Source organism: Mustela lutreola, chromosome 4 (assembly GCF_030435805.1).
Source record: "Mustela lutreola isolate mMusLut2 chromosome 4, mMusLut2.pri, whole genome shotgun sequence".
Lineage (NCBI taxonomy): Eukaryota > Metazoa > Chordata > Mammalia > Carnivora > Mustelidae > Mustela > Mustela lutreola.
In genome coordinates this window covers 6,987,635-6,998,267 of record NC_081293.1, presented here as the reverse complement: position 1 = coordinate 6,998,267, position 10,633 = coordinate 6,987,635, and positions in this window count along the sequence as shown.

Genomic DNA, 10,633 nt, shown 5'->3' with positions numbered 1-10,633 from the left:
TCCTGAAAAGAGCGAATTCTAAAGTGGAGCTGAGCACGCGTCTTCCTGAGTTGCAGGGAAACAATCCTCTAAATTAAAAAGGTCTCAGCTCAGCCCACCAGCCGGTGGATTGTCTGTGCGTGCGGCCAGTGAAGGTCCTGGCTGGATCCAGCTGTGTCTGAAACCCTGAAGTTTGCTTGCTTTTAGATGAGAGGAAGTATGTGAGCAGAAAATGCAACTTTCTATCTGCTGGGGTTTAAAAAAACAACAAACAACTTTGAAGGACATTTGGCATCCTCCTTGGTTTTTCCCGAGGGGCCTCCTGGCTGCAGGGACCCTGGCCGGAGAGGAAAGATGGTGGGGGCCCAAGGACAGAAAACGGGGCCGGCCCAGCTTGTCCACCGACTGCACGCAGGCCCTTGGACAGGCCCCTCCCCACTGCACCCCTGCCTCCATTCCCTGAGCTGTCCTGCACTGTCCTCCACGAGGCTGGCCACCTGCAGAGTGGCGCGGTCCTCAGCCCTGTAAACTCAGTGTCTCCTGAAGGGCAGCCGGGCTCAGGACCTCGGCCTAGCCCTGACATCCTGCGTCTGGAGCAGGAGGAGCAAAGTCTCCGTCTGTCAGCACATCCGACCTAAGACTTCTAGTGGCTTCCCTCCCTGGTTTCTTGTAATTACAGCAGGTCTGGCTGGTCCCTGCATGGTGTGCTCAGGGGAGTAACCCTAGTGAACAGCCGTCAAGCCCTCTAGGAGGTGAGGCACCTGCTTCTCCGCTAGCCCTCAGGAGGACTAGGCACCACTACCACCTAGGTACAACCGCTACCGCTAGGCGCCACTGCTACTGAGCAGTGAGACACTGCTAAGGACACTGAGAGATGTCACTGGCTTGAACTGAGGGCACAGGACTTCTCAGTGGTGGAGCCAGGACCAGAACTCGGCAGCCAGGCTGTGGCTTTAGCCACTCCGTCATTCAGTCAAGGTCACGGGGCCATTTTGAGAGATGCAAGGTGACTCCAGCTGGAAAATGGTCTTCCCCAAAGCAGCTGCTCTCCCTTCCCTGAGCCTGGATGCCCCCGGACCGGGATGGTTTACTGCCTTCCTGTGCAGTCTTGGACATTGTGACCAACAATGATGAATTCCCTGAATATCCACTTCCTTCTGAAATGGGCCAGGCTGCCGCCTGCTGTCTTTCCCCCTGTGATTTGGGGAGAGATGGCTCTAGAAAACGCCCCCTGTGTGGATGGGAAATGTGAGGCGCATTATGCGTGTGGACACGTGGAGATGGTGGCTGCCGACTCCCCACTTAGCTCCATCCCCAGCCTCAGCCCCACCCACGGACTTGGCGGGGCACCTGTCCCATGCTGGCCACACAGGGGACCTTGTTTGATAGGCCAAGGTCTCTTCAGCCTTTCTCTCAGCTCCAGGAAGCTCAAGCAATCTTTGAGGTACATGTTATTCTTTTTTCTTATTTGGTCTTTCCAAACCATAGTCAGTGCAGGATAGAGGAGTGGCCCCGAATTCAAATGTGTGTGGATACATGTGCCCTTGAGGAAGAAAAGGAGAAATATTTATCTAAGGAGACAGACCAGATTGCTGCTTCTGGGGGTGGTGGAGAATCAGCTCGAAAAACAAAGAAGGCAAGCGACACCATCACATGCCAGTGATTGCCCTTTTGAACAAGGGGAGGCAACACTCCAAAAAACATTGTTTCTAATGTGCTAGATGCTTGGATAGTTTCAGACACACCCAGCCCCGACTGGATTTTTCTTCCCATCCATTTATCATGAACTTGCAGAATACAAGTGTACTTCGTGACTGTCAGGGGTGCTGCTCGCTGGCCATGCCAGAAGGGCCTCAGCCACATGGGAAGGCAGGACGTTGCAAAAGAGAGAAGCCTTCAATGTGTAAAGGTGACCTTTCTCTTTCTTGCCAACTTAGTTCTCAAATGCAGAGCTAATTTGGAAAGCAGATATCTAGGTCCTGCAAAAAATGGCATTTCACGGAGATCCATGAGGCCTGGTTTGTTGAAACCAAGAGGTGCTGGTATGGGCAGGAAATGGGTCTCATCCAGGTGAGCTCAAAAGCAGAGGCCGTGATGGCATATCTCGGAGAGGATACTCATCTGCATGTGGTGTGTGATTTCATAGCTTGGAGAGAATGAATTTAATTCAGCAGAGCGTCCTTCAACCGGCTCAGGTGAAATCAGTTAGAGTACCTGCCAAGCCCGGACTGTGGTCCCCTTCCAAGGAACAACGCATATCTACAGATTCAGTGATCCATTGTTAAGGGAGATGCTCTTTCCTCTGCGTCTCCTTTTGCACATTTTGAAGCTTGATTTTAAACCTTATAAATATATATAACCCATTTAAAACACAACTAAGAGATAAAATCAATTAAAAAATGGATTTGTGCAAACCAGAAGTATTCACTAAAATTCACCAGAGGTTCTGTCTGGGTGTGGAATTTTGGATAATTTCCACATTCTTGGAGTGTTTATAATTTTATTATAAACATGTCATTTTGATAAATGAAGCTTTTAAAAACTACTAAATAAATGCTAAGGACTGTGAGAACATTTCCTTTAGGACATTAGAAAATGAAGCAAATGTGCTATAACGCATAAGTTAACAGCTACATCGACTGAACTGTGGTGGAATACAGAGCTAGTAGAAGAGTTGAAAAATTGTATTTCCAATGTCTTACAGATAATAGGATTGTTTTAATTTCTTTCCATGATAAAAGCAATACATATATATGAATTTTAGTGAATACTTTAAAAAATTTTAAAAGGCAGGAAAAAAATCACTTCTAGGTTCCTCCTAAACACAGTCACTGCTAATATGCTCACACATTTCCATTTAGTCTTTGATTAAAGCTCCAGGGATCCTTGGGGTCAGAGAGTCCTGGCTTGACCACTATTAACCTGGTTAGTCAGCTACTGAAGCACTAGTTTAACTTCTTCGTTAGCTGTGGGTCTCCAATTAATGCAGTTGAAGTCCGCGGTAATGTCCGCCATGATGTTCAGAACATGTACGGCCTCTCCAACAGTTGTGAAGATCCTGGCTGAGTAAGGACTTTGCCTTCAAATGGAACTTTTCTGCTCTGTGACCACAGACCAACAAACCAAAGTTTGTCCAAAACTTGAACATGGAATCAACACGTGATCCAGTAATTCTACTTCTTCCAAAAAATTTGAAAGCAGAGTCTCAAGGGGATACTTGCACATTTGTGTTCATAGCAGCATTATTCACAGCAGCTGAAAGGTAGAAGCAAATCAAGTTATCTATTGACGAAGGAAGGGATAAACAAAATGTGGTCCAGCCATGTCCTGGAATATTATTCAGCCTTAAAAGGAAGGACAGGGACACCTGGGTGGCTCAGCTGGTTAAGTATCTGCCTTCGGCTCAGGTCATGATCTCAGGGTCCTGAGATGGAGACCCATGTCAGTGCTTCTCCCTCTCCCTCTGCCATGCTCTCTCTCTCCCCCTAATAAATAAATAAATAAATAAATAAAATCTTAAAAAAAAAAAAAGAACATTCAGACACTTGCTATGACATGATGGGTTGCTGAAGCTCTTTCTCCCAGAGCTGCAGTCTTTGCACCTATGAAATGGGGATAATTATCTGCTTTCTTCATGGGGTGGTTACGAGATCAAAAAGCTAATGTGTGGGAAAGTGTTTGACAATCCCCAGAGAGCAGTATGGCCTCCCTCCCCTCCTGCCGTTCTCTCCCACTGAAGCCTTCAGACCTTGCCTCTCTGGCCACAGCATCCTTGTGCACTCTTCACTCTGACCCTGGCTTTCCTTTCTGCAAAATCCCCTCCTTCTCCACCTTTCCCTGGGTGGTGGCTCAGGAAAGCCCTGATGGCAGACCATCACCCACCCTGACCCTTCCTGCATGGGGACTGGGACCTGGAGCCCTTACAGCCTGGCATGGGGACAAGTGGGCCCCAAGGTCCTGGGCAGCTTTGTAGACTGTCTGTGAAAGCCACATCTTAGCTCCATCCCTCACCACCAGCTGAGTACCTGGCTCAGCTGCTGTTCAGGGTAAACTGGGATCGAAAATGGAGGTAAAAAACAAAGCAAATGTAAAGCACTGGAAACACAATAGGTTCCCAACAGCGTAGTTGCTTTGACCTCTCTCAACCTGTCTACGCAGTCAGTTACTCATTCAGAAAACATTTGTCAGTTCCCTATTCTTGCCAGGACTGTGCTATATGCAGAGATGAATCAGTCCTCGCAGTCCACAGGCTCATGGTCTACTAAACAAATCTTTAGAATTACTAGTAGCTTTAAAATGCACTTTTGTGCCCTCTCTCTCCCTCTCTGACAAATAAATAAAATCTTTATAAAAATGCACTTTCCTATCTGGTTGGGTTAGTACTGTCCTCATCATATTTCCTTCTCGGAGTCTCCTTGGCTCTTTTTGAGTATTTACTTCTGTAAATCTCAGAAGCAGTTTGTTTAATTAGAAAAACATATAGGGGCAGCTGGCTGGCTCAGTTGGTAGAATATGGGACTCTTGATCTTGGGGTCATGAGTTTCAAGCCCCATGTTGGGCACAGAGACTACCTTGTTAAAAAAATTAAAAATAAACAAATCAGTATAGAATATAGGCAGGCTTTAAGACCACTGAGAAAAAGGTAGATAATTTAGTGGAAATATTGAAAAAAAAATAAAACAACAACTAGGTAGCCATTTTTGAAAAAATATCCCAAACTAAATTCCAGGAGGAAGAAAAGTTTACATGGGGAAAAGGAAAGCATAAAAATATTAGAAGAAAAGTTTCCAAATGGGTAAATAACTTTCTAGACATGACATAGAAAGGAAGGGCTAATCAATTTGAGTAAAAATGAAATAAGCTTTTGCTTTAAAAGTTAACAGAAACAAAATCAAAGACAAATGACTGGGAAGAAGTATTTGTAGTACATATGGCAAAACCTGTTTTCCCTAATGTAAGAAAGAATTCCTAAAAATCCTTATGTAAAAGGCAGAAAATAAAATTTAAAAAGGAGTGTGTATGAGCAGAAAGGGAAAAACAGCTTAAAAAAAAAAACCTCTTATTTTGAAACCAATGTATACCTGCAGAAGAGTTGCAAAGATAATATAGTCTCCCTGTATCTTTCCTCCAGCTTCTTCTAATATCAACATCTTATGAAGTCAGAGCACAACTATCAAAACTAAGAGATTAACCTCCATATAATACTATTAATTACAGTACAGAATTCATTCATAGTTTATCAGTTTTCCCATGCATGTCCTTTTTGTGGTCCAGGATCCAGTAAGGGACTGCATTTCTCTGTCTGCTTAGTCTCTCCCCATCTGTGACGGGTCTTCTGTCTTTCCTTGACTTTCATGCCTTGGCACTCTTAGAGTACTGATCAAATATTCTGGAGAATACCCCTCACTGTTCATTTGTCTGGCGTTTTCTTGTGATTGGTTTGAGCTTGTGTTTTGTTGGGAAGGACACATAGGGTAAGGTACCCTTCTCAGTGTATCATCAAGAATACATGATTTTGGTACGTCAACCCTGATCACTTGGTTGAAGTGGTGCCTGCTGGGCTTCTCTACAATTTTTCCCTTTGAAATGCTGAAATCTTTTGGGTGAGATATTTTTGAGATTATGCAAAAATCCTGTTTGTTTTTTAACTTCTATCCATTAATTTTAGCATCCATCAGTGAATTTTCCTACAACAGTCATTATTGTGATGTTTTTTTCTTAAAAGATTTTATTTATTTGGCAGAGAAAGAGAGCACACAAGCAGGCGGGAGTGGCAGAGGGAGAGGGAGAAGCAGGATCCCTGCTGAATAGAGAGCCCGATGTGGGGCTCAATCTCAGGACCCTGAGATCATGACCTGAACTGAAGGCAGTCTTAATCGACCGAGGCACAGAAGTGCCCCTTACTGTGATGTTTTAATGTGATCTCCTATTGCCATTCCCCATTCCTTCTAAATTGATTAGTTGGAATTCTTCTGTAAGAAAGAGTTGTCACTTCTCTCACATTTACTTACTTACACAGCTAATAGTTGGTATCCACATGGACTCATGGATATTTTATCCTTTGCCTTATAATCCAATATTACTTGTTTTGTTGCTCATGTCATTCCCAGATACTCAACACAAAAACACCTTCTCCCCTTATTTATTTATTTATTTATTTGAGAGAGAGAGAGAGAGAGAGAGAGAGAGTGGGGAAGGCCAGAGGGAGAAGGCGAGAGAGAATCTTAAGCAGGCTCCATGCACAGCGTGGAGCCTGATGGAGGGCTTGATCTCACAACCCTGAGTGATCATGACCTCAGCAGAAATCAAGAGTCGGGAGCTTAACTGACAGAGCCAATCAGGCACCCCCCAGAACACCTTTTAAAAACTTCAATTTGAGAAAAGAGAACTAAAATATAACGAGAGATTGTGTTTTTCACCAATGATGCTGACAAGGATGAAAAAGGTTACTGATACCGTGCATTACTGAGAATGAGGGAAAGGGGGCTCATCCCAGGGCGGGACTGTAATGGTGCTACCTGCATGGGCTGGGCGAGGGAGTCTGGCCAAATTAGATTAAAACTAAAATGCATATTTCCTTGGACTGAGCAATTTAACTTCCAGCATTTTTCCTAGAGATATACTCTCACATGGAAAATGATGAATGTGTGAAGATGATATTAGCAATATTACTTAAAATGTCGTCAAAAGATTAGGGGCGCCTGGGTGGTTCAGTTGATTAAGCATCCACTTTCAGCTCAGGTCAGGATCCCAGAGTCTTGGGATTGAGCCCCACAATTGGGGCTCCCTGCTCAACGGGGAGCCTGCCGCTCCCTCTGCTGCTCCCCCTGCTTGTGCTCTCTCTGTGTCAAATAAATTTTTAAAAATTTAAAAATTTAAAAATGTCAAAAGATTAGAAGCTGCATGAATGTCAGTTGTTAGGGGACTGGTTAAGTCATTATGAGCTACCCTGTAAGGAATATCTTGTGGCTATAGTGAGATGGGTCTTTATATACTGACATTGGCAATGATCCCCAAATAGGGAGGTTAAATAAAGAGTCATGATTTTTTTTTAAAGATTTTATTCATTTATTTGACAGAGAGAGAGATCACAAGTAGGCAGAGAGGCAGGTAGAGAGAGAGAGGAGGAAGCAGGCTCCCTGCTGAGCAGAGAGCCCGATGCGGGACTCGATCCCAGGATCCTGAGATCATGACCTGAGCTGAAGGCAGTGGCTTAACCCACTGAGCCACCCAGGCTCCCAAGAGTCATGATTTACAGCGTGTATATAGAAGGCTTTCTGGGATATTTTCTGAGATTATTTGATGTTCATATTCCCTTTATAATCTTGGTTCTCTTTTTGGGGTAATTCATATTATTTGTAAGTAGTGTACCCTGGACTGTCCTCTGATTTTCGAATCCTTTTTTGACTATTTTAAAATTTCTTTGTTCTTTTATTTTCTGGAGAAATTTTTTAAATTTTACTTTCTAAATCTTCTAGTAAGCTACTTTAATGCATGCAGAAGTATAATTTACATAAAATAAAATACATAGATTTAAAAACGTACAGCTTGAGCCAGGGAAACGACAAAAAAAAAAAAAAAAAAAACTATTGGAATTACAACAAAATACTCTCCGCACAGCAAAGGAAACAATCAACAAAACTAAAAGGCAGCCTACAGAATAGGAGAGAATATTTGCAGATGACATATCCAATAAAGGGCTAGTATCCAAAATATGTAAAGAACTTAGAAGACTCAACACTCAAAAAACAAATAGCCCGGTTAAAAATGAGCAGAAGACACAAACAGACATTTTTCCAAAGATGACATACAGATGGTCAATAAACTCATGAAAAGATCCTTCTGATCACATTACAGTACTGGGTATTTACCCAAAGAATACGAAAGTACTAATTCAAAGGGATATATCCATCCCTATGTTTATAGCAGCATTATTTATGATAGCCAAGATATGGAAGCAGCCCAGTGTCTATTGACTGATGAATGGATAAAGAAGATGTGTATATATACAATGGAATATTGTTCAACCATAAAAAAGAATGAAATCTTACTATTTTCAGTGACATGAGTGGAACTAGAGAGTATAATGCTAAGCAAAATAAGTCCGAGAATGATAAATACCATCTGATTTCACTCATATGTAGAATTCAAGAAACAAAATAAGCAAAAGCAAAAAAATGAGAGTGTGTCAAAGCAAGGAACACACTTTTAATGACAGAGAACAATCTGATGTTTATTTACCAGAGTGGGATGGGCATTTAAAGAGGTTATGGGATTTTATTTTATTTTATTTTTTTTTTTTAAAGATTTTATTTATTTATTTGAAAGACAGAGATCACAAGTAGGCAGAGAGACAGGCAGAGGGAGAGGAAGGGAAGCAGGCTCCCTGCTGAGCAGAGAGCCCGACGCGGGACTCGATCCCAGGACCCTGGGATCACGACCCGAGCCGAAGGCAGAGGCCTTAACCCACTGAGCCACCCAGGCGCCCCATGGTTATGGGATTTTAAAGAGGTTATGCTCACCCTGTCATAATGAGCACAGGGTGATGTGTGGAGCCACTACATCGTACGCTTGGAACTAATATAACACTATATTAACTAATGGAATTAAAATAAAAAACTTAATAAGCATGGAGTGCATATATCTTTAAAAAAAAAACTACACAGCTGATAAACTTCAACAAAGATATATATTCCTGTTACCACCACCGAATAAGATGTATACATTCCACCATTCCAGTGAATTCCCTTCTGCCATTTATCAGTCGATCTCCTGTCCTGTTCCCCTCCCTTGACAGAATGACAGTTTTCATTTCTATTAACTGAAATAAATTCCTGAAAGATGAAGATGTAAAAATCAAAACCATAAAAATATTAGAAGAGGATATTCTTTTTTAAAAAATTATTTACGTAATCTCTACATCCAACGTAGGGCTTGAACTCACAACCTTGATATCAAGAGTCCCATGCTCTTCCAACTGGGCCAGCCGGATGCCCCTGATGAGAACATTCTAAGTGGGGAAAGGGCTCCCTAAACAAAACACAATATGGTATTTTTTTTAAATTAATAGACCTTATTTATTTATTTTTAAATGTTTTACTACGTAATCTCTACATCCAACGTAGGGCTGGAACTCATGACCTCAGGATCAAGAATCACATGCTCTTCCAACTGAGCCAGCCAAGTGGCCCAAATAGACTTTATTTTTTGGAGCAGTCTTAGTTTCACAGAGAAATTGAGCAGAAAGTACAGAGAGATTCTTATGTATCTCCATCCCAACCCTTCCTCCCCACCCAGCCTTCCTCTGCATCAGCATCCCTGGAGCAGTGTGGAACATTTGTTGCAATCGATCAACCAACCAAGTTCATATTTTATGTTAGGCTTCACTCTTGGTGTTGTGTATTCTTTGGGTTGGTATCTTTATAGTATCCTCAGAGTCCTTTTACTGCCCACACATTCCCGTGTGTCCTCTGTTCATTTGTACCCTCCCACCTCAATCCCTGGCAACCACTGATTTCTTTACTGTCTCCATAGTTTGACCTTTCCCAGGATGTCCTGTAGTTGGAATCATATAGCATGTGGCCTTGTCAGATTGGTTTTTTTTCCCTTCGTCATATGCATTTAAAGTTCCTCTGTGTCTTTCCATGGCTGGTTAGCCCATTGTCTGGATGGGCCATGGTTTATTCATTTATTTATTGAAGAGCATCTTGGTTGCTTATGGGTTTGGGCAATTATGAATGATGCCACTATAACTATCTGTGTGCAACTTTTTTGGAAATTTTCACCTCCTTTGGGTAAATATCAAGGAATGTGAGTGTGGGACCACACAGTAAAAGCATGTTCAGTTTTGTAAGAAATGTCTTCCTAAGTGGCTATCCCTTTTGCTTTCCCATGAACGGTGAATGAGAGTTCCTGTTGCTCCACATCCTTACCAGCATTTGGAGGGGTCCGCATTCTGGATGTTGTCCATGCTGTTGGGTGTGCAGTCATGTGAATTTGCAAATCCCTAGTGAGGCATAACTTTGAGTGTCTTTTCACTTGGTTATTTGCCATCTGTGTACTATCCTTGTTGAGGTTATCTATAGCGATCTTTTGCCCTTTTTTCTATATTAAAATTTTAAACAATTTATTTTTATAAACTGTATAGAAATACAATTATTGTATTTCTGTTGTATAGAACTGTTGTATAGAAATACAGTTATTTTTGTGTACTGACCTTGTATTCTTTTTTAAATTCATTGATTATAATATTTATTTTTTTAATTTATTATTTTTATTTATTTATTTGACAGACAGAGATCACAAGTAGGCAGAGAGGCAGGCAGAGAGAGAGGAGGAAGCAGGCTCCCTGCTGAGCAGAGAGCCCAATGCGGGGCTCGATCCCAGGACCCTGGGATCATGACCTGAGCCGAAAGCAGAGGCTTTAACCCACTGAGCCACCCAGGTGCCCCGATTATAATATTTTTATAGATTCCTTATGATTACGTATAATCATTTTGTCTACAAATATTGTTTTATTTCTTCCTTTTTGATCTTTATGCCTTTCTGTTTTTCTTGGCTTAATGCACTGCTAGAACTCTGTCGAGTTTTTATTGATGCACTCATGTTTTTCAGAGATGTGGTTCTCTGGCTATAACTTTTTCATAGTGCCTTA